The sequence below is a fragment of the Heterocephalus glaber genome, unplaced genomic scaffold, assembly GCF_053883595.1.
Source record: "Heterocephalus glaber isolate CG9 unplaced genomic scaffold, H.glaber_assembly_v1.0 deba00001610, whole genome shotgun sequence".
Taxonomy (NCBI): domain Eukaryota; kingdom Metazoa; phylum Chordata; class Mammalia; order Rodentia; family Bathyergidae; genus Heterocephalus; species Heterocephalus glaber.
In genome coordinates, this window is record NW_028258381.1 from 33,529,305 (window position 1) to 33,539,900 (window position 10,596).

Below are 10,596 nucleotides of genomic sequence, written 5' to 3' on the forward strand. Positions count from 1 at the left end.
GGACCTGAGGTATTAGGAGGTTGGGAGAAGCAGAAAAAGTGACTCAGGGAGGGAGAGAGCTGCAAGGACAGGCCCAGGAGAACCACACAAAGGCTGTAGCATCCCACAGGTGTGCGCAAGGCCTACAATCCCAGAGGATGGGGAAACTGAGGCCCACTTAGGCAGCGACAGCTCCACTGGACTGGAGCAGGCCTCTTGGCCCTTCCTCTCATGACTCAATGTCCCTGGCTCAACCCCCCCCCCCCACCATCCCCACTCCCAGGGACGTGACTGCCTGCTTTCTTCTGGGCCTTGGCTTGGGCACAGCCCCTTTCACAGTGTCCAGCCCTCGGCCAACAATGGCTCATCCAGCACAGCTGGTATCCCTGGTACAGAGGAGGGCAGTGGGGACAGGAGAGCATTTTTAAAGCATAAGTCATGCTTCTCTGAAAGGACACAGCAGGCACTGCCCAGAGAAGGAGACAGACAGACCACGCTGGTGTGATGAGGTATCCCTTGCATGTAAGCGAGGGTGACCTTGTCAGAGCCCTAGTGAGATACAGGGATCATTCCAGTTGGGTGTTCAGGAGCCCTGAAAGCAGGTCCAGGGTCCCTGGGGTCTCACAGAAGCCCAGGACTTCATCACTTGGCTTCATCCCTGCTCAGATGAGGGCAAAGCCTGGGTGGCACTTGAAGCTACCCACAGAACACAGAGAGAAGCCGCAGGGGTGTTGGACATGCTGGCTCCCCATCTTCCTGCACCCAGCCCGGGGGGACCCCAGAAGCCCCCTGTGGGAATCAGGGGGCCCTGAGTAGACAGTCAGACCAGGTAGGGCAGTTCCCTTCAGGGTGCAGATTGGCTACCTGACTCCCCATCTGCAGGAATGGGCAGCTGTGTGCACAGAGTGAGTGGTTGTGTGCAGAAGTGGACAACTATGTGCAGGAGTAGTCAGTAGTGTAAAGAGTGCATGGCCGAGTGCAGGAGTGGACTACTGTGTTGTCTTGGTTACTTTTCTCATTGCTGAGACAAAATATCCAACACCCAAAGTTAAAGGAGGAAAGGTTTATTTCAGCTCACAGTTTGCAGAGGTTTCAGTCCATAGTCGGCTGGCTCCAAGGCAGGACGGCATGGCAGAGGAGCATCACAGAGAATAGTCTGTGGCATGGCAGAGCAGGCAGAAGGCAGCAACCAGCAAGCAACGGCAGCAGCTTGTCTCTCCCTTTTATCCTTTCCAGGCTACTGGCCTTTTGGGTGGTGCCACCCACACCCAGGGTGGGCCTTCCCATTATCCACAACCAGAACTATGCAAAACCAATCAGTGGGCTAATTTAGTCATCACACACCCTCTTAATCTCAGCATCACACACCCTAGATCCAGCCAGCCCCAAAACCCCTCACCTATGATCACGTGAGGTTTCGGGGGAACATCTCCATACAAGCCGTAACATACACAGGAGTAGACAGCTGTTTTCCAGGACGGGTACGGGGGCTCCCACCCACACAAGCAGCCAGGGAGTGCTGCAGGCTGGGTGTGCAGGCTCCAGGATGTGAAGAAATGAGAGAGGTTCAAGCCCACTTCCTGGGAGCTGACAGCCAGGCACACGCGGATAATCCCTTGAAGGACAGCTGGGGAACTCGGCTCATGGTGATGTGTCCTTACTTCCACGATGCATCCTGCATGCTGAAGGGTGGCCCTAGAGGTGGGATCATCCTGCCACTGCTCACGTGGGCCCTGGACAGTCAGGCCAGGTGGGGCAGGCCTATTTAGGGTGGAGGTTGGTCACTTGCCTCCATCCCTCATAGCCAAGCAAATGTCCCACTGGACCTCCTGAGGCGGGGACAAACTGCAGAGCCCACTGACCTGATCTGCAAGGAGCCATTGCTACCAAACAGATATCCCCAGCCATTTGTTGACCCCTGATCCCCCACTGATGGCTTCAGCTCAGGACAACTCTGACCAGGCCAGGATCCAGTGCTCCTGCCCTGCCAGGCAGAGGAGGTGGAGAAACAAGGGAACCCATTCTCGGCTACCCAGCCACCCAGTCACAGGCTGCTCTTCACTCTCCATCCACCCTCATGTACCACCAGGCCTGTCCTTTCCTTGCTAGGCCATACACAGATTGGGCACTCAGTCAAGCCAGGTCTTGCACTGTGTTCAGGTGTCAACAGCCCTGTCGCTAGACCTGGGGATGTGAACCCAGGGCCTCCCTGCCACTCTCTAGCCAGCCACATGGGGCTCTGTTATGGAGATGCTGATTTTCCCATGTGGCTGGTTTCAAGGGCCCGAGTGACACTGGGTTATTGCCAGCTCCACACACCTGGCTTTTCTTGAGCTCTTTGCCAACTGTCCCGATGGAGAGATTTGCTCCCAGGGCAAAATGAGAGAATGCCGTGTTTGACCATATGTGAAGGGTTTTAAAAAACATTTTATTATGAAACCCTGTTGCCCCCTACCTGGGTCCTATGATGAACATTCCCTACAGGTTCTTTACCACATGTCCATCCATCTGTCTAGCAGTGCACCAACCTATGTCATTCTATTGGACATGTTTCAAAGTAAGCTGCGAATTCATTGTATTTCATCCCAAATCCCCAGCATTATCATTCAACAAAGCTCAATATCTGGCTATAGTTGTCCTGCTTTAGGTCAGATTTACTGACAGTGGAAGACACACATCTGAAGGTATCACAGGATGAATTTTAAAAGGTGCGTCCACCTGTGTGACCCAAGCCCAGACAGAGACACTGGACCAGCACTGTGCGGCATGGTGGCCACAGGCCACAGCAGTTTACCTGGGTTTAAGTACAAGTTAGTTTAAATTGGATGGGATTTAGAACTCTGTCCTCCAGCACTAACCATGTGGCATTGGCCACCACTGCCACTTTTCAGGGGATGCACAGATGTGGGGTGCTCCTACCATCATGGATCTGGACAATGCTGCCCAGAAGCTCTCTTCAGACCACATTTAGAATTTAAAACGGGGTCTTCTTCCCCTGAGTGGCCTTCTCAGTGGGGTTCTCTGGGCAGTTTCCCTCGCTGCAGTAGACATGGAGTTGGAGGGGCCTGCAGCTCCTGTAGCTCAGTCAAGCTCTCGGCTTCCTCATGCCCAGATGAGGAGCTCAGTGGCTGATCCACTCCGAGGCTCCACATGGGCATAGTGGCCATAGTGCAAGGTCTCGGCTTCATGCCCAGACATCTTACAAACCTCTTTGCTGCTCCAACCCTGTCATGCATTTTTCATGGGAGGCAAGTTGTTCTATGAGCATTAGTTTCCCTCCATGGGGCCCGGCCCTGACACAGCAGCCTCAGGAACTTTGAAGTATTCAACCCAATATTAATAAATCATGGGCTCAAATTGAAGGGGCTGTTAGCATTACACAGCTGTGCTAGGAATTGCATTTGTGGAGAAATGGGGCTGGCACAGAAAGAGAGGAAGCTGGCTGCTGCCAGCATGTATACCGAGCCCTGGTACCACACCCTGAAGGTGGGCTGTGTGGCCTCAGCCATGTTGCCTGACTTCTCCCATCACCAGGGTCCTCCCCAGGTCACAGGGAGAAGACACTTCTGCCTCTGGCTCCCACCACCTTCAGGGATGGAACCCCAATTCCTCATCAAACCCACCAAACAGCAATAACCTGGGCCTGCGGCACCCTGGACCCCACACACCCACCTCAGCCTGGTTTCCTCTCTCCCCTGGGACTATCACAGCCTGGTCAGCATTGGTCACAGACAGGGGCCGGAAAAAGAGCCCCAGGCAGAGGCCTGACAGCCAGGTCCACACCTTGCAGAGCCACCCCTTGGCTGCCCCTCAGCCAACTACACAGGCACAGCTGCCACAGAGGAAGAGCAGGTAAGGAGATGGCAGGAATCCCACAGAGGCAGATCCCAAGATCACAGGTCAACATGGGCATCAGAGGGACCCATGGGGTGAGCACAGCCCTCTATGCTCAGTGCTGAGCCAGGGGCCCTCCTGCTGAGCATCTTCACCTGGCCCTCACCTGGGTGTCCACACCTGGCTACACTGAAGGCCTGGGTCCCACTTCCGGCATCTGTTGGGAAGCATTCAAGGTGGTCCTGCAGCTTGCAGGAGCCAATTGTCAGAGTCCCGGCAACAAGTGAGCAGCCTGCTAAATACAGTCATTACTAAAAATTACATTATACAGGCTCAGAGGAACAAGTTACATTAAAAGCAAATGTAGTAACTCTCCTAAGTCACCCCTGCCTCATTATTTCTGGTTGTGCTGTCTTCTGTGTCATCTGTCTGGTGGGACACAGCACAGTGAGGCCTTGGTTCATCCTCCTGCACTGTCCCTGCCAGCCCAGGTCACCTGACAGATGCAGCAGGAATCAGCCAATCTCTGCCCACCGGGCCTTTCTTCCAAGCAGCCAGTGCCCAGCACCTCTGCAGGCACCTCTGCAATGCACAGGCTCCAGCAGCTGGGGGGGACACACGTGTCCCACATCCTCTGCACACAGCTGTCGAGAGCACAACCTCCCATGAGATCAGGAAGCATTAGGAGCTCTGGGGAGATGCACTGGGCCAGCAGGGAGCCGGGATGAGTTTGTCGGCAAGCCAGCTTCGCTGTCAGGGTACTGGGGAGGGGGCTTCAAACAAAGCTGAAGCTGGCTGAACAGCCTTGGCCCTGTCTCCTATGCCCTGCATTAGAGTTCTGTGTGGCCTTCGAGGGAGGCTGGCACCCGCTCCCTCAGACTGGGCAGCCTCTCCTGGTCCCGTGGTCCTCAGGAAAGAAAGGCTTGGGCTGAGGACCCAGAGTGAGCTGAAGAATTGAAAAGAGCGAGCAGCTGTGGGGTGGAGGTGGAGTTGGGGACTCAGCCCAGCTGTCAAAGACAGAGGGGTCAACCTGGGGCCAGGTGGGTGGGTGGGAGAGGAGAGCAAGCTAGCATCTGCTAGCCAAGGGCCAGCATCCTGGGGCAGGGACCTGGTGTCGAAGGCTAAGGGCAAGGCAAGGCCCAGCTCCAGCAGGCTGGCCTACAGGTGTGTGCAAGTGGCAGGTGGCTCAGCCTGAGGGCACAGGGAGCTCTGTCAGCCCAGGCCACCAAAGCCATACCCAGAGTGAGCCCAGGTCCCCCCTAACAGGGGGAAAGCACCAGGTCAACTCCCACCCTTGCTGCCCGGAGGTGCTGGTGCCTGAGGAGCCAGATTTGGTGAGATTTCCATCCTGGCAATGATGTCAACATGAGAGAAGCTCAACCAAGTCCTGCTGCAGTGTTGGGGCACCTGGATCAAACTGTACCTGATGCCAATGACTGACAGTATTTGGAAGGAGCCAGTCAGCATCCCTCTTGACCCAGTTTGAGTGGCATTTCTGCCACTGTGACCTGAAGGATCTCTGCTAGGTCCCATCACAGCTTGGAGCTCTCACTGCCACAATGCCAGGGTCTAGCTCCAGGGTCCCTGCGCCAGGGCCTCCTTGACTCACGTCTTTTTTTTTAATTAAGTTTGTTGGTACTTTTAGGTATACATTATGATCAGATTCATCACTGGGAATTTGTACCTGTACATGATATATCTTAGTTCTTGTTTATTCCCCATTCTCCTTTCCTCCCTTCTATCCCTCCACCCCTCCCTCTTTACAAAAGCTTTATTTCTGTTTTTTCCCTCTTTTCTCATATATTTTTCTTTCCCTTCTCCTCCCTTCCCCAAGTTTTCCTTCCCCTTTGCCCCTTTTCTTCCTATTTCACATTATCTATTATACATTTTGGTCCTTATTTACACTTTCAGTTTTTCACACCCGGGAAACTATTCAGTATTTACACACGTGTGTCCTATTTATTTCACTTAAGAGTGTACAGCCTCGGGCCAGGGATTTAGCTCAGTGGTTCCACTGCCTCGCAAGTTCAAGGTGCCAAGTTCGATCCCTGGTACTAAAGAAAAGAGTGTATGATGTCAATATGCATCCATTTAGCTATAAATGTCTCTAGTTTATCATTCTTCATGGCTGAGTAGTACTCCATTTATAGAAAAACCACATCTTCTTTTTCCAGTCACCAGTTAATAGGCATTTGGGCTGTTTCCAAGATTTAGCTATTAGAAACTATGCCTCTATAAAGATGGGTGTGCACATATCACTGTGTAGCTGGATACAAGGTCAACACTCAAGAATTAATAGCCTTCTTGTACAGAAATAACAGACTCATTGAGAAAGAAATGAGGGAAATAATTCCTTTCACAATAGCATCCAAAAAAATGAAATACCAGTCCGGGGATTTAGCTCAGTGGTGCCACCACCTGCCTTGCAACCACAAGGTCTGGAGTTCAATCCCCAGTACCAAAAAACAAAATCAAAAAACCAAAACAAAATGAAATACCTAGAAATCAATCTAATGAAGGAAGTAAAAGACCTCTACTTTGAAAACTACAGCACTCTGACAGAGGAAGGGGCTTCCGGGCCACTGTACCACCACTCCCAGCACAGAGGTAGGGGCTTCTGGGCTACCATTCTGCTGCTCCCAGTGCAGAGGAAGGGGCTTCCAGGCCACCATTCCACTGCTCCCAACTCAGAGGCAGTGAGCAGCATGGGTGCCAACAGCACCCCCCTCCCATCGAAATGAGAAGACATGTAAACAAGTCTCAAAACCAGACATCCAGATCACCTACAGCAACCCCAAAGGGAAATGAGATGGAACACTCTGATACCCAACCACCTGGACTCCCTGAACTGGCAACAAAAGAGGATCTGGAAAAAAAGAAATCAGAAATAATTTCTCAGATAACAGCAGAGATTGTGCTCATAGTGCAAGACATGATTAATAAATCTAGAGAGGGGATGGGAATTTAGCTGAGTGGTTCCACTGCCTGCTTTGCAAATGCAAGGTGCCAAGTTCAAGCCCCGGTACCAAAAATAAAAGTTAAAATTAAAATTAATCTAGAGAGGAGCTGAGGAACATGATGGAATCCCAACATAGGCAACAAATGGAATCCATAAAACAGATGCAAATAGATTTCCAGGAGATTAAAAACTTCATTGAAAGCTTACACAGCAGAAAGAGCCAATGTGAGAACAGGACTTCAGATATAGAAGATAAGATTGCAATTAGTGACCAGGAAAAGAAAAATTGCTTCAAAATTGTAAGGGACCATGAGGAATCAATCCAGCAGCTGCTGGACAATGCAAAGAATAACATAAGACTGATTGGAGTCAATGAAGAAACAGGAAAGAGTGCAGATGATGTAAAAAAACTGTTCACAGAAGTGATGGCAGAAAACTTCCCAAGCAGGGGGAAAGAACTTGACATACAGATAAGTGTGGCATATAGGACTCCAACTAGTCTTGATCAAAATAATCACATAGGCATATAACTGTAAAGATTCCAGAAATTCAACAGAAGAACAAAGTTCTACAAGCAGTTACAGAAAAGAAACAAATCACATACAAAGGAAAGCCCATCAGAATCACACCAGAGGGCCTGGGGATTTATCTCAGTGGTTCCAGCACCTGCCTTGCAAGTGCAAGGTGCTGAGTTTGATGCCTGGTACCAAAAAAAAAAAGTCTTAGGTCTGGGGATTTAGCTCAGTGGTGCCAGCGCCTTCCTCAGAATCACATCAGACTTCTCAACACAAACCCTCAAGGCACGAAGAGCTTGGAGTGACATATTCCAAGCCCTAAAGGAAAACAGCCTCCAACCCAGACTGATGTACCCTGCAAAACTGTCTTTCAAAATTGATGGAGAAATAAGATACTTTCATGACAAAGAGCACCTTAGGAACTTCATGAATACCAAACCAGCACTCCAAAAAATTTTAGACAATATCCTAGGAAAAGACAATGAAGATCACAACCCCAGGAAGCACAGCAGGATGAATCCATCGGGCACAACAAGAAATTAAATGTAAAGGGGGAGAATCCAACAAGAAGAAAACGTCATGACAATGATAAGTCAATATGTACCAGTTATAACCATCAATGTTAATGGTCTCAAGTCACCAATAAAAAGAAATAGACTGGCAGAATGGGTCAAGAAGCAAAATCCAACAATATGCTGCATACAAGAAACACACTTAATTCAAAAAGAAACTCATAGACTGAAAGTTAAGGGGTGGAAAACAATACTCCATGCCATGGGAACCTGAAAAAAAGCAAGAGTAGCTATCCTCTTTGCAGATCAAGTAGATTTCAAACCAACACTGATTAAGGAGACAAAGAAGGATACTACATCCTTGGAAAGGGAAGAATCCAACAGGAAGAGATGACAATCACAAATATCTATGCACCAAACACTAGTGCACCCAACTATATAAAACAAATACTAACAGAGATGAAAAGTCATATATGCACTAATACAATAGTAGTGGGCGACCTCAATACCCCGCTGTCACAAATAGATAGATCAACTAGACAAAAATAGGTAATGAAATACTAGAACTCAATCAAACTCTTGAACAAATGAACTTAACAGATTTTTACAGAGTGTTCCACCCCACAAAATCAGAATACACATTCTTTCCAGCTGCACACAAGTCGTTCTCCAAAATAGACCACATACTCACTCATAGAACATGTTTAAGCAAGTGCAAAGGAATTGAAGTCATCCCCTGTATATTATCAGACCATAGTGCAATGAAATTGGAGATCAATAGCAAAAGAAACCGCAAAAATTTCATAAACACATGGAAATTGGACAACACGCTTCTGAATAACCAATGGGTCACAGAGGAAATTGAAGAAATCAGATAGTTCCTTCAATTAAATGACAATGACAATACAACATATCAGAATCTATGGGACACAATGAAAGCAGTCTTACAAGGGAAATTCATAGCAGTGAATACTCATATTAGGAAAACAGAGTGAGCCTAATTAAACAACCTGATGCTGAACCTCAAGCTCCTAGAAAAAGAGCAGGACCAACCCAAAGCTCATACAAGGGAGGAAATTATAAAGATCAGAGGAGAAATCGATTCAATGGAGACTACGAGAATGATACAAAAAATTAATGAAGCCAAGGGTTGGTTCTTTGAAAGAATCAACAAAATTGACAAACCCTTAGCCAACCTTATCAGGAAAAGGAAAGAAAAGGCCCAAATCCATGCAATTAGGAATGAAAAGGGTGAAATTACAATGGACCCAGCAGAAATCCAGAGGATCATCAATACCTACTTCAAGAACCTATACGCCAATAAGATGGAAAACGCAGAAAAAAAGACAGATTCCTAGATATGTATGAATTACCAAAGCTGAATGAAGAAGACCTAAAAATTCTAAACAACCCAATATCAACCAATGAAATTAAAAATGTAATTAAAAACTTACCAACTAAGAAAAGCCCAGGCCCTGATGGATTCACTGCTGAATTCAACAAGACATTTAGAGAGGAACTGCTGCCACTACTGTTTAAACTCTTCAGTGAAATGGAAAGGGGAGCAATACTCCCAAATTCATTCCTGGAAGCAAGCATCACCTCTATCCCCAAAGCAGAGAAAGACTCAACCGAAAAAGAGAACTATAGGCCAATCTCACTAATGAACATAGATGCAAAAATCCTTAATAAGATACTGGCAAACAGAATGCAGAAGATCATCGAGAAGATCATACACCCTGACCAAGTGAGATTCATCCCAGGGATGCAGGGATGGATCAACATATGCAAATCAATCAATGTAATACACTATATTAATAGAGCCAAGGACAAAAACAATATGATTATCTCCATAGATGCAGAAAAAAGCATTTGACAAAATCCAACACACATGTATGATAACAACCCTACAAAAAAATGGAATAGATGCTCTCCACCTCAATCTGATAAAAGCCATCTATGAAAAACCAACAGCCAATATCATATTAAATGGTCAAAAACTGAAATCCTTCACACTAAAATCAGGAACAAGAAAAGGATGTCCACTATCACCACTCCTGTTCAATATAGTTTTGGAGACATTAGCCATGGCAATTAGACAAGAGAAAGAAATAAAAGGAATAAAGATAAGAAATGAAGAAGTCAAATTGTCATTATTTGCAGATGACATGATACTCTATATAGAAGACCCCAAGAATGCCACCAAAAGTCTTCTAGACTTAATAACCAAATTCAGTAGAGTAGCTGGACACAAGGTCAACACACAAAAATCAATAGGTTTCCTCTACATGAACAACAGATTCACTGAGAAAGAAATAGGGCAAACAATTCCTTTCACAATAGCATCCAAAAAACTGAAATACCTAGGAATCAACCTAACAAAAGAAATCAAAGACCTCTTCTCTGAAAACTATAGCATTCTGAAAAGAGAGATTGAAGACGATATCAAGAAATGGAAAGCCATTCCCTGCTCCTGGGTAGGAAGGATCAACATAGTGAAAATGGCCACACTTCCAAAACTGCTATATAGATTCAATGCAATCCCAATTGAAATCCCAGCAGCATACTTCACGGACCTTGAGAAAACAATCCAAAAATTCATTTGGAATAAGAAGAGACCCAGAATAGCAAAAGAAATTCTAGGTAACAGAGACATGGCAAGGGGTATCACAATCCCCAACTTGAAACTACACTACAAATCTATTGTGATAAAAACAGCATGGTACTGGCAAAGAAACAGACCTGAGGACCAGTGCAACAGAGTAGAGGATCCAGAAACAACTCCAGACACACTCAG